This window comes from Neolamprologus multifasciatus, chromosome 2 (assembly GCF_963576455.1).
Source record: "Neolamprologus multifasciatus chromosome 2, fNeoMul1.2, whole genome shotgun sequence".
Taxonomy (NCBI): Eukaryota; Metazoa; Chordata; class Actinopteri; order Cichliformes; family Cichlidae; genus Neolamprologus; species Neolamprologus multifasciatus.
In genome coordinates, this window is record NC_140440.1 from 4,005,211 (window position 1) to 4,014,477 (window position 9,267).

The window sequence follows — 9,267 nt, forward strand, 5'->3', positions numbered from 1 at the left end:
GAAGTTGAGGAATAACTCGGGAAAGTTTCATGACAAGAGAGTGACGTTGGTGAAAATGAAAAAGTGATTAAAAGCTTAAAGTAGTTTTAAAATAGTGAATTGGAAGTGCTCTTGTGTCAATTGAGCAAAACAAGTGATTACTCTAGGAAGAAAATAAAATAATTTAATAATGTGGTAAGATTTAAATATGTCTTTCTCTTGTCACGGTAACTTCTTGAGATATGACTCAGTATGCAAATTAGCTGAAATGAGTAATGAGAAAGAAGCTTCCTGTGTGGCTGTGTGACTGAGGCTTTGAATGGAGGAAACATAGCAGAGACTGAGAAGAATTAGTTGGTGAAATATATAATGGTAAAGTAACAGGATAATTAAATAAGGTGGTCAGGTCTGTTCAGAGGTACAGAGTTGGACAAGAAAGTTATAATTTAGTGATGACACATTGTTATAACGGGTTTCTATCTTATGCTAAATCTAAGTATGTTAAAGTGCTTAAAGGGGAACATTATTGTATGCAAATTGTGTGGCTTTTAACAAGATTTTCTGTGTATTTAGCAGGTGAAATTATGTCAGAAAATGAACAGAGGGAGTGAGTTTAAGTCTGATTTCAGACTATGTAAGTATTAGTTAAACCAAGAGTAGGGCAAAACTTTTGTGGCCCTGAAGTTCTAATCTCCATAACACATTGATAGATTAATAAGAAATTTTTTTGTGTTTAAGATCTTTGGGGTTGTTGTTTGAGTGATGGGTTGATTGTGTCAGTTAGGTTTGGGTTGTTTTCTTATTTTAACAGAGGGAGTTTTAGTAAACATGGACATGTCTAGAATTGGGCCCATTATTTTTGTAACAGTGCACTTACAGAAAACCTGTCAGGTGATTATGTGTCATGTTTTGATGAGCTCATTTTTTGTAAGCAGGCCTGCAAGATTGAATTAACTGCACTGAAATTTTTTTCGGGAGAGCAAATATAAGGTGACCTTTTCCAGATTACAACTGGCTGAGGAGAAGGCCACCTGTGGGAACCTGGGAGTTCCTGTCTAAAAGGATTGCAGCGTGTCAATCCAGACCAAAAATGATAGACAAGTGTTTTTATTTTGAGTGAATGTGTGTGAATGAGTGAATGAGGGTGAGCATGAATAAAGGGGGACAAACAATTGACTAGGTTGGGGAGAGAAAGGGGGATGCTTTGCAGACTTAATGTTTTGGCTGCTGATTTTGGGTTGCTGAGGTTTGCTTTAAGAAAATTCTGTTTTATTGACTGGGTTTAGATTATGGTTTAGATTTATGCTAAACGGGAGAAACTTTTTGATATAACTCATGCCATTAACAAAATAGGCCACTGTAGAAGTCAATTAAAGTTTATAGAGGAAAATAACTAAAACAAAAGTAATATTTATGAGTCACATAGGAGATTGCTAGACCTTTCATATAAAATGCAGTTATAGAATAACAAACACATGACGAAGTGACCAAGGTTTTTTTCCTTTAAAACAGGAGCAAAGTAATGAAAGCACATATATTTTGGTTAAGTCTGGTAAAGTATATTTAGAATGTACCGTTACATTAAGAGGAGCAAAATGAAATCAAAATATGCTGTATCAAGAACATGTTATAACACAGGAAATGTGAGTTTTAAAATGTTAGTGTTAACACACAGGTGTTGTTTCTAGGCAGGTTTGAATGGAGCCAGTGGTGTAAAAGGTTTAACATGATGATTAGACTGATCTTATTCCTAAATACAGGTTTGGAGGCCCGGGGCAAATATACCCCAGAGGAGAATTGCTGAGAGTTTTAGAGAAATGATGTGACTAAGCATTTCCTGTCATTTTTATAGGGGGTGGTGAAGTATTTTCAGTATTTTCAGTTTTAGTAGCTGGCTTTAGCGTATTTGACACATGAGATGTGCCAAGAAGGGGTGATTTTGGGTTTAATTTGAAATAAGGGGCTTTATCAAGGGAGCTTGATAATTTAGCTATGATAAAACTTACTCATAAGTAATTGCTTCTATGCTTAAACTTAAACTTAAACTTAATTGATTGATTAACTGAATTGTTTTGTTTTCCCTTTGATTTTTTAGTAGAATACGTGGGGGGTCAATGTAAAAACAAAATGCTTCTAGACATAGATAACATGAAGGTTCATTTGTAGGTGAGAGTTAAGACACATTTTGCGTGGAAACTTTTGTACTTGCAAGAATTTTTTTTAATGCACGCTTACAGACACAGACATGACGTAGATGGGTTTCTGGGGTAAAGGTGAAAAACAGTTTGCTTTGTCTTTGCTTAGCAAGAAGTAATGCAGAAGGTGTGAAAATAGGCCTGGTCTGAATAAGTCGAGAGGAAAACATCTGGAGACTGAGACAACCATAAAGGGCAAATGTGGTAGAGCTTGTAAATGTGACTAAAAACAGGAAGTAAGTTGAGTACAGGACGTGCTTGAGATGATCAGATAAGAGAAGAAGAGAGTTTCTTAAAGGGGGTTAAAGGTTGTTAAGGTTGTGTTGCTTACCCAAATGAATAAAATTGAAGAAATGATTTTTTATACACACATAGCAAATGTGCTCATAGGAGTTGTCACTCGGTCAACTGAAGGTCAAAAACGTCGTTCAGCGTGACTGACTGAACTGATATATTGTAGGGATGACCTTGAGTGCCAATAGATAGATGCTAACACGCTTATACACACAATTAGGTTAATGCTTTTGATTAGAGAGTCCCAAACATGATAGGTTGAACCAAGATTGAGTAATTAAGAGAACAATTGATGAACATAATAAGTTAGGGAGGCGTAGCAGGGAAAGGTGTTTGTTTTGTTTGCAGGAGATTTTGGGACCACAGCGACCACGGGGGTGGCGAGATTCCAGGGAGCACCGGACCGAACGGAACCACCAGAGAGGGGCACCCATATGAAGCATAGAGCTCCACAGTTGAATAAAATTTGTTGTTTAGGAGATTAAAAGCTTGTTAAGGTTAAATGGTAAATGGACTGGTTCTTATATAGCGCTTTTCTACTCATCTGAGCACTCAAAGCGCTTTACACAACTTGTGCATTCACCCATTCAGACCCATTCGCACAAGCACATCTTTCTAAGGGCTTTATAGCTAACATTCACACACATTCATACTCCGATGGATGCATCGGAGAGCAATTTGGGGTTAGTATCTTGCCCAAGGATATTTGGCATGCAGACTAGGGGAAGCCAGGAATCGAACCACCAACCTTCCGATCAGTAGATGACCTGCTCTACCACCTGAGCTACAGTCAGTCATGTGAGCATAAAAGTAATGAAGAGGAATGAGAGTGACTTTAGGAATAGTTTGTAGGATTTCTATGTTAGGTAAATTGCCCAAGAAATAGTGCTAAGACTGGATTTATGTTATCCGCAGAGGGGGTGTTAGAAGTGGGTTTAAAGCTTGATGGGCATGATTTGTTTCGTTATATTCTAGTTATTATTTTCACATGCAAGTAAATTTAAAGGGATAAATAAGGAATTAGTTCATTTCTCAGGTGAGAAATGAAGAGGGGGAACTGTTGAGGTTTAAATTTATAATCTTAAATGTTTATATGCTGATTATATTGCTTTATATAAGAAAGGCCTAACTCTGAGTACACTCTGTGTCCAAAAGTGCTGACAGGAAACTACACGCTTTTGCAGAGCGTGCTTTTGCAGCTAGAAAGTGAAACCAACTAGGCTGTTTGATCGAAACTTAAAGTGTGGTGTGACGTAGAGAGCAAGTATATAAATACCTAGGCTTCCGTTTGTGCTTCAGACCTGGGGTTGTGTGTTTTGTCTTCAGGTCTCCATATCCCGGATATGTAAAATAAAGATAATTTTTTAAAGTAAAAACACCACTTTTGAGCCGTGTCTTTCTTGGCCCTAAAGAATCCAAAAGAACCGGAATTTAATACTAGACAGCAACAGCTCTCGTCACTCCACTTGTCATTGCTCTCTCCCTACAGCTGTCCACATCAAGTTCTAGGCACTAATGTTTGCCTACAAAGTGGCCACTAGCGCAGCACCCATCTACCTGAATTACCTCATTCAGATTTATGAGCTTTCACTACAGTCTGCTGAAGAACAATGACCTGAGGTCAGTGTGAGGCAGGAAGTTTCAATCCGATTCTCCACAGTCAGCAGAATCGCCTACAAAGTAGTTACTCCCTTTATATGCTATTTACTCCCATACACGAACGACTGTACAAAATTTGTGTTGCTTTAGGTGTGTCTTATTTATGAAGTCAGCATGGTGTCTGATCATCATACAGCACCGAGTGGCTGAACAGGTGCTGTACTGAATGTATGAATGCGATGGTGTCTTTAATGGTAAGTCATGTTTTCAAAGGAAAAAAAGGAATTTCCCATGTTGCTTGCAACCTTGAGGTACTTGTATCAGGTTGATCTTGGAGGCTGGGTGTAGAGGCATTTATTTTCAAAGGCTTCTCTGTCAGCTACTGTCGCTTTGATTGGATCTCATTTGTAATTTACTGTGAACAAAAGCCAAATGAATACATGTAAATGGAAGATGCAAAGAGTGCGGTCAGGGCGAGGAAGGAGTTGTGGCAGCCGTCACTTCAAGGGTAAGATAACGAGCACTTTCTAAATGCTTCAGTTCCAACACTAAACAACTTATACTGTATACCCTGTGTCAGAGGGAGCAGATAAGCAAAAATGAAAAGTTAACCTCGCTTTGATGTGACGATTTTATGGTAAAGGCTACATTTGTTTTACTGCAAGAAGAAAACTCAACAGTCAGAGATCCGATTTTCAGATGATTCAGTCTCATGTAGTTCCAGATGAATGCAGTTAGTAGAAATCTTTTCACAGTCTTGATTTGTGTCACTGAGGTAATGAATCTATGCTATGGTGTTTGATTTGGAGACAGTGGCTGTGACACAAAGCTGAAGATGCTCAGGTGTTCATAGGGAGTCCATCAGAGGAACAGCTCAGAGTCAGAGATGGTTTGGATCTGTGCAGAGGAGGGAGGGGGGATATACTGGATAAACGATTAAGGAGGAAAAGAGAAAGATCTCAGAGAAAGTATATGGATGTAGTAAAGTGAGACATGCACAGGGTTGGAGTGACAGTGGAGGATGGTGGGATAGGAGGAGATGGAGAAAGACGATCCGCTGTGGGAGTAACTACAGAGGAAGGTAAAAGTCTGTTATTCAGCATGTGAGACTACAGCATTTCACAGGTGTGGCGGGTTTTGTTTTTAGCTTGGGTTTCAAACAATGAAGTGCTAATACGAAGCATCTGAGCTTTACATCTAAACTCTGAATGTTCATTTTGCTTCTCCCACTGCACAATTCATGTTTCCATGAAAACAGCACATTTCAGTATCGACAGAAGAAAAGACACAACTACCATTCATGCCTCTGATGGTTCATTTCTCCATTGAAATTGCTCACAATGAAACCATTAGAACACTTCAACCTTTGTCTGTGATCATACTCGTCGATAACAGGAAATATCTGTATGAAAGCAGCCCTTTTATTCATTTGTGTCTGAGCTGGCTCTTGATATGACTCAGTCCAGGTCAGGGTCAGTGTCTGAGCCAATTTTGAAAAGCTGTTGTTCAAAAAAACCTTCACACCAACATCAAATTATTGCTGCTAGAGAGGCTAGCTCATGTAAACACGATGAGTATCAGATCCATTTCTAATATAAGAACAAAAAAAACATGCAATCTCTTTTATTCTTCAGTCACCTTTCTCACTCACGCTATGAGTGAGAAAGGTGCTAATATGTGCTAATAGACCTCCCGTCTTCCTTCTCTCACCCCAGCCGTCGCGGCTAGTGGCCACCCCTTCCTGAGCCCGGTTCTTTCTGTTAAAAGGGAGTTTTTCCTTCCCAATGTCACCACAGTGCTTGCTCATAGGGGGTCATATGATTGTTGGGTTTTTCTCTGCATTTATTGTAGTGGGGTCTACCTTACAATATAAAGCGCCTTGAGATGACTGTTGTTGTGATTTGGTGCTTATGTATAAATAAAATTGAATTGAATTTTATATTAATATAATTAGGACAAAATGTCCAACAGGGGCTGTGTGGATGTAAGAAGTAAATATAAAGACAGGCAAAGACAATGCACAAGACGGGGTAGTGACGTAATCGTGACCTCATTCGATTCATTTGTTTTACCATCATTTCAGGGTTGTGGTGTGGCTGGGGCCTATCCCAGCTGCCAAAGGTGTGCTACACTTTGGACTGGCTGCCCACTTATTGAGGGTGGGCTGCCAATTTAATTATTATTTATTAAAACAGTGACACGGGCAGACATTTACACCTACAGTCATTTTGGAAACACCAATTAACCCAACATGGATGTCTTTGGACAGCTGTGGAACCTGCAGGAGAACCTGCAAACTTGGTGCCTGGCCATGTTCACACACAGACCATTGGAAGCGGCGAGGAACAGAGCTGACATGATGATGATACAGCATGGGCTGGGCGGGATGAAGGATTAACAGCACGCCCCACAGCCTGTTGGATGTGCTGAAGGGTTTGAGCTGAGCTGAGTGTGACTGCCTGATCTTATGCTGTGATAGATTTATTAAGCCTCAAATGACTAATTGGTTCAGAACTGATAATAACAAGTAAAAACAGGCAAAAAAAAGTTCATCTCTTCAACTATCACCAACTTGTCATCAGCAACCACACCCAACCCTCTAACCGCTAAAACCAAACAGTGCTTTGCTCTGTGGCGCTGTTAGCGTACATACTTCTATAAATGTGCATATGATTATGAGTATGAATATTTCTGCTACACGTTAACATCTGCTGCTCTGACACGTTTTTTGTAAACATACTACATAACACAGTGAAACTATTTTGTATTATCTAACTCTTCCACGCTGTTAAAACTGCCGGGGGCTTTTGGCCTCCAGGCTTGCCGTAGGCAGCTGCTTTGAGCTGTCTTTTGCTGTTTTGTCTTCACGCTCACGTCTTCCAAAAAACTCGGTTACTTGTGTGCAGCTTGGGCATGAGTTATTGATTATTTTGGCAAAAACTCCTGCCAAGCTGACTAAAAGTGGAGTAAAAAAGAAAAGATAAAAAGCCTTTGTTGGGCTGTTCTCTTCACTTGCTGTAATTCACCTTAAGTTTACAACCTTGAGCTGCAGGAAAGGGTATTTATGGTGCTTTCTTTTACAGATTCTTATTTCTTTATTCAGACAGAGCAGGATGACTAATGAGTTCTTTTACTTTATATCTTAAGTTTGGTGAACGGTTGTTTACAGTTCAGTAAGGTTAATTCATTTTTATGTACAGACCAAAGAATTTCTCAGCCTCATTTTTGATCTTGTATCTAAGGAAGAACCAAACAGATGCTGGTAAAGCTTTGCTTGAATCAGGAATCTTTTTTTAAAAAATATACACTTTATGTGCAAATGTGCAAAACTCTACCCAAAAAGCAGTTTAGCTTTACATCCTCACAACGCTGCTAAAATGTAATGTGGTCCAATGGCAGCCACATTTGAAATGTTTGACAGTATATTATCCAAGTTTACAATAATAGCTGTTTATTTTCATGAAAGAAAAAAAAAACATATATATTTTTAAAGCATCATAGAACCCAAAGGGAATTCTGCAAACAAATGTAAATAGATCAAAACATGATTTAATTTTATTGCATTTTCAGATTTCTTGTGAGGTTAGCGGCCTTTTCTTCAAGTGAGAATGATGGCAGAATTACAAGGACAGGCTAAAAACAAAGAGTATTAGTAAATGAGTCATCTATCAGTTTAGTCTTAAAATGCCAGGTTTTTATATTTCCTTTCCCTCTGAAACACATCTCACCTATGACAAGCTGCTACCATCAGTAAGAGCCTATGAGTGTATGTGTTCAGTGAAAAAAACAGTGTCTACGTTGCGAGAGGAGGAAGATGCTGGTCAGTGTGATGCTATGGATACAGGAAACACTGGAGGGCAGCAGCAGCCTGCGAATGAGCAGCAGTGAACAAACCTGGAAGAGACGGGTGAAAAATGTACAGATTCTCCCAGAATGACTGAAGGATTTCAGAGGGAACGGCCCCAGTTACACATGACAGCTCAATAATCAATCACCCAGAAAATAAAGATGCATCCAAAAATATCATAACATATTGGAGAGACACAACAGGGTGGAGTATTTCTGTCAACGCAGCAGCTGCAAAGCTGTCACCATAAACCACCGGCTACACGCAGCAGCTACACACTCCGTCAGCAAAGTCTTTAAAAAAGGTGGCATTTTAATAACACAATCCTCTCAGATGTTACTGTCAGCTCCCTGCTGAGGCCTGAACAGGGCAGGGCTGTTTACAGCTGTTACCATGGGAACCAGCCTGGACACGAACACACGGTTTGGCTTGGATTTTCCAGTATCCATAAAAAATGTATTTTTTAACATTAATTGGTTGCAGTTTACATGTCTGCTGCATTTTTAGGAGAGTTTCTCACTGTCTGAACGTTCTCACTATGCATGTGGCATCTCAACAACAATCCTCTAACTTTACAGGCCTCAGTAATCCCTAAAACAAAATACAATCACACTTATGAGATTCAACATTTTACTGCAGTATCACTGCACACATTGGATTAAAAGAAATCCTTCAAAGTTTTCATCATCATTAACCTACAACTCCAAATTTTAAGTTTGTATATTTGTGTCCAGCTGGTGGAGAAACTAACCAGCTCCAGGACCTGAGCGATAAAAAAAACGCACAGAGCAAGACGATATCCTAAAACTGCACGGTCCAAAAGGTGTAGGACTCAACAACACTGGAGAGATTACATAAAAAATTAAATATGACTGAATTGCTGTGAAATGGAAGAAATTCTGTTGCTGCGTGAGGTTAGAGTCTGAAGATCTTTTTGGAAAGATTAACATGAAATTACCTCGAAACTCGGGATCAGTTCAGCAGCTACAGAACAGCAGACTCAGCTAAAGCAGCAAAAGTACTCCCCACGTCCTCCAGCGTGTTCTCATCCCAGCGACTAACACGCTTCCCTTCTGTTGGACGGTGCTAATGTATCAGAGGTCTACACCAGGTGTCCTTTGGATGTGAAGCTTTGACCCTCCGGTCACCACAGTATTGGAAATCATTTGATAAAGGCGCTGAATTATCTGCATTTGGAAGTTGGAAAGGTGTTTGTGTTAGTCACAGTGTTTGCCTGTTAGTTTCAAGTGTTAGAAACTGTTTGGTTATGTTTAAAAACAAGAATAAGGAAGTGAAGTGAAGGAGGACACGCACAGGGTTGGTGTGACGGAGAGGATGTAAGGATAGGGAGAT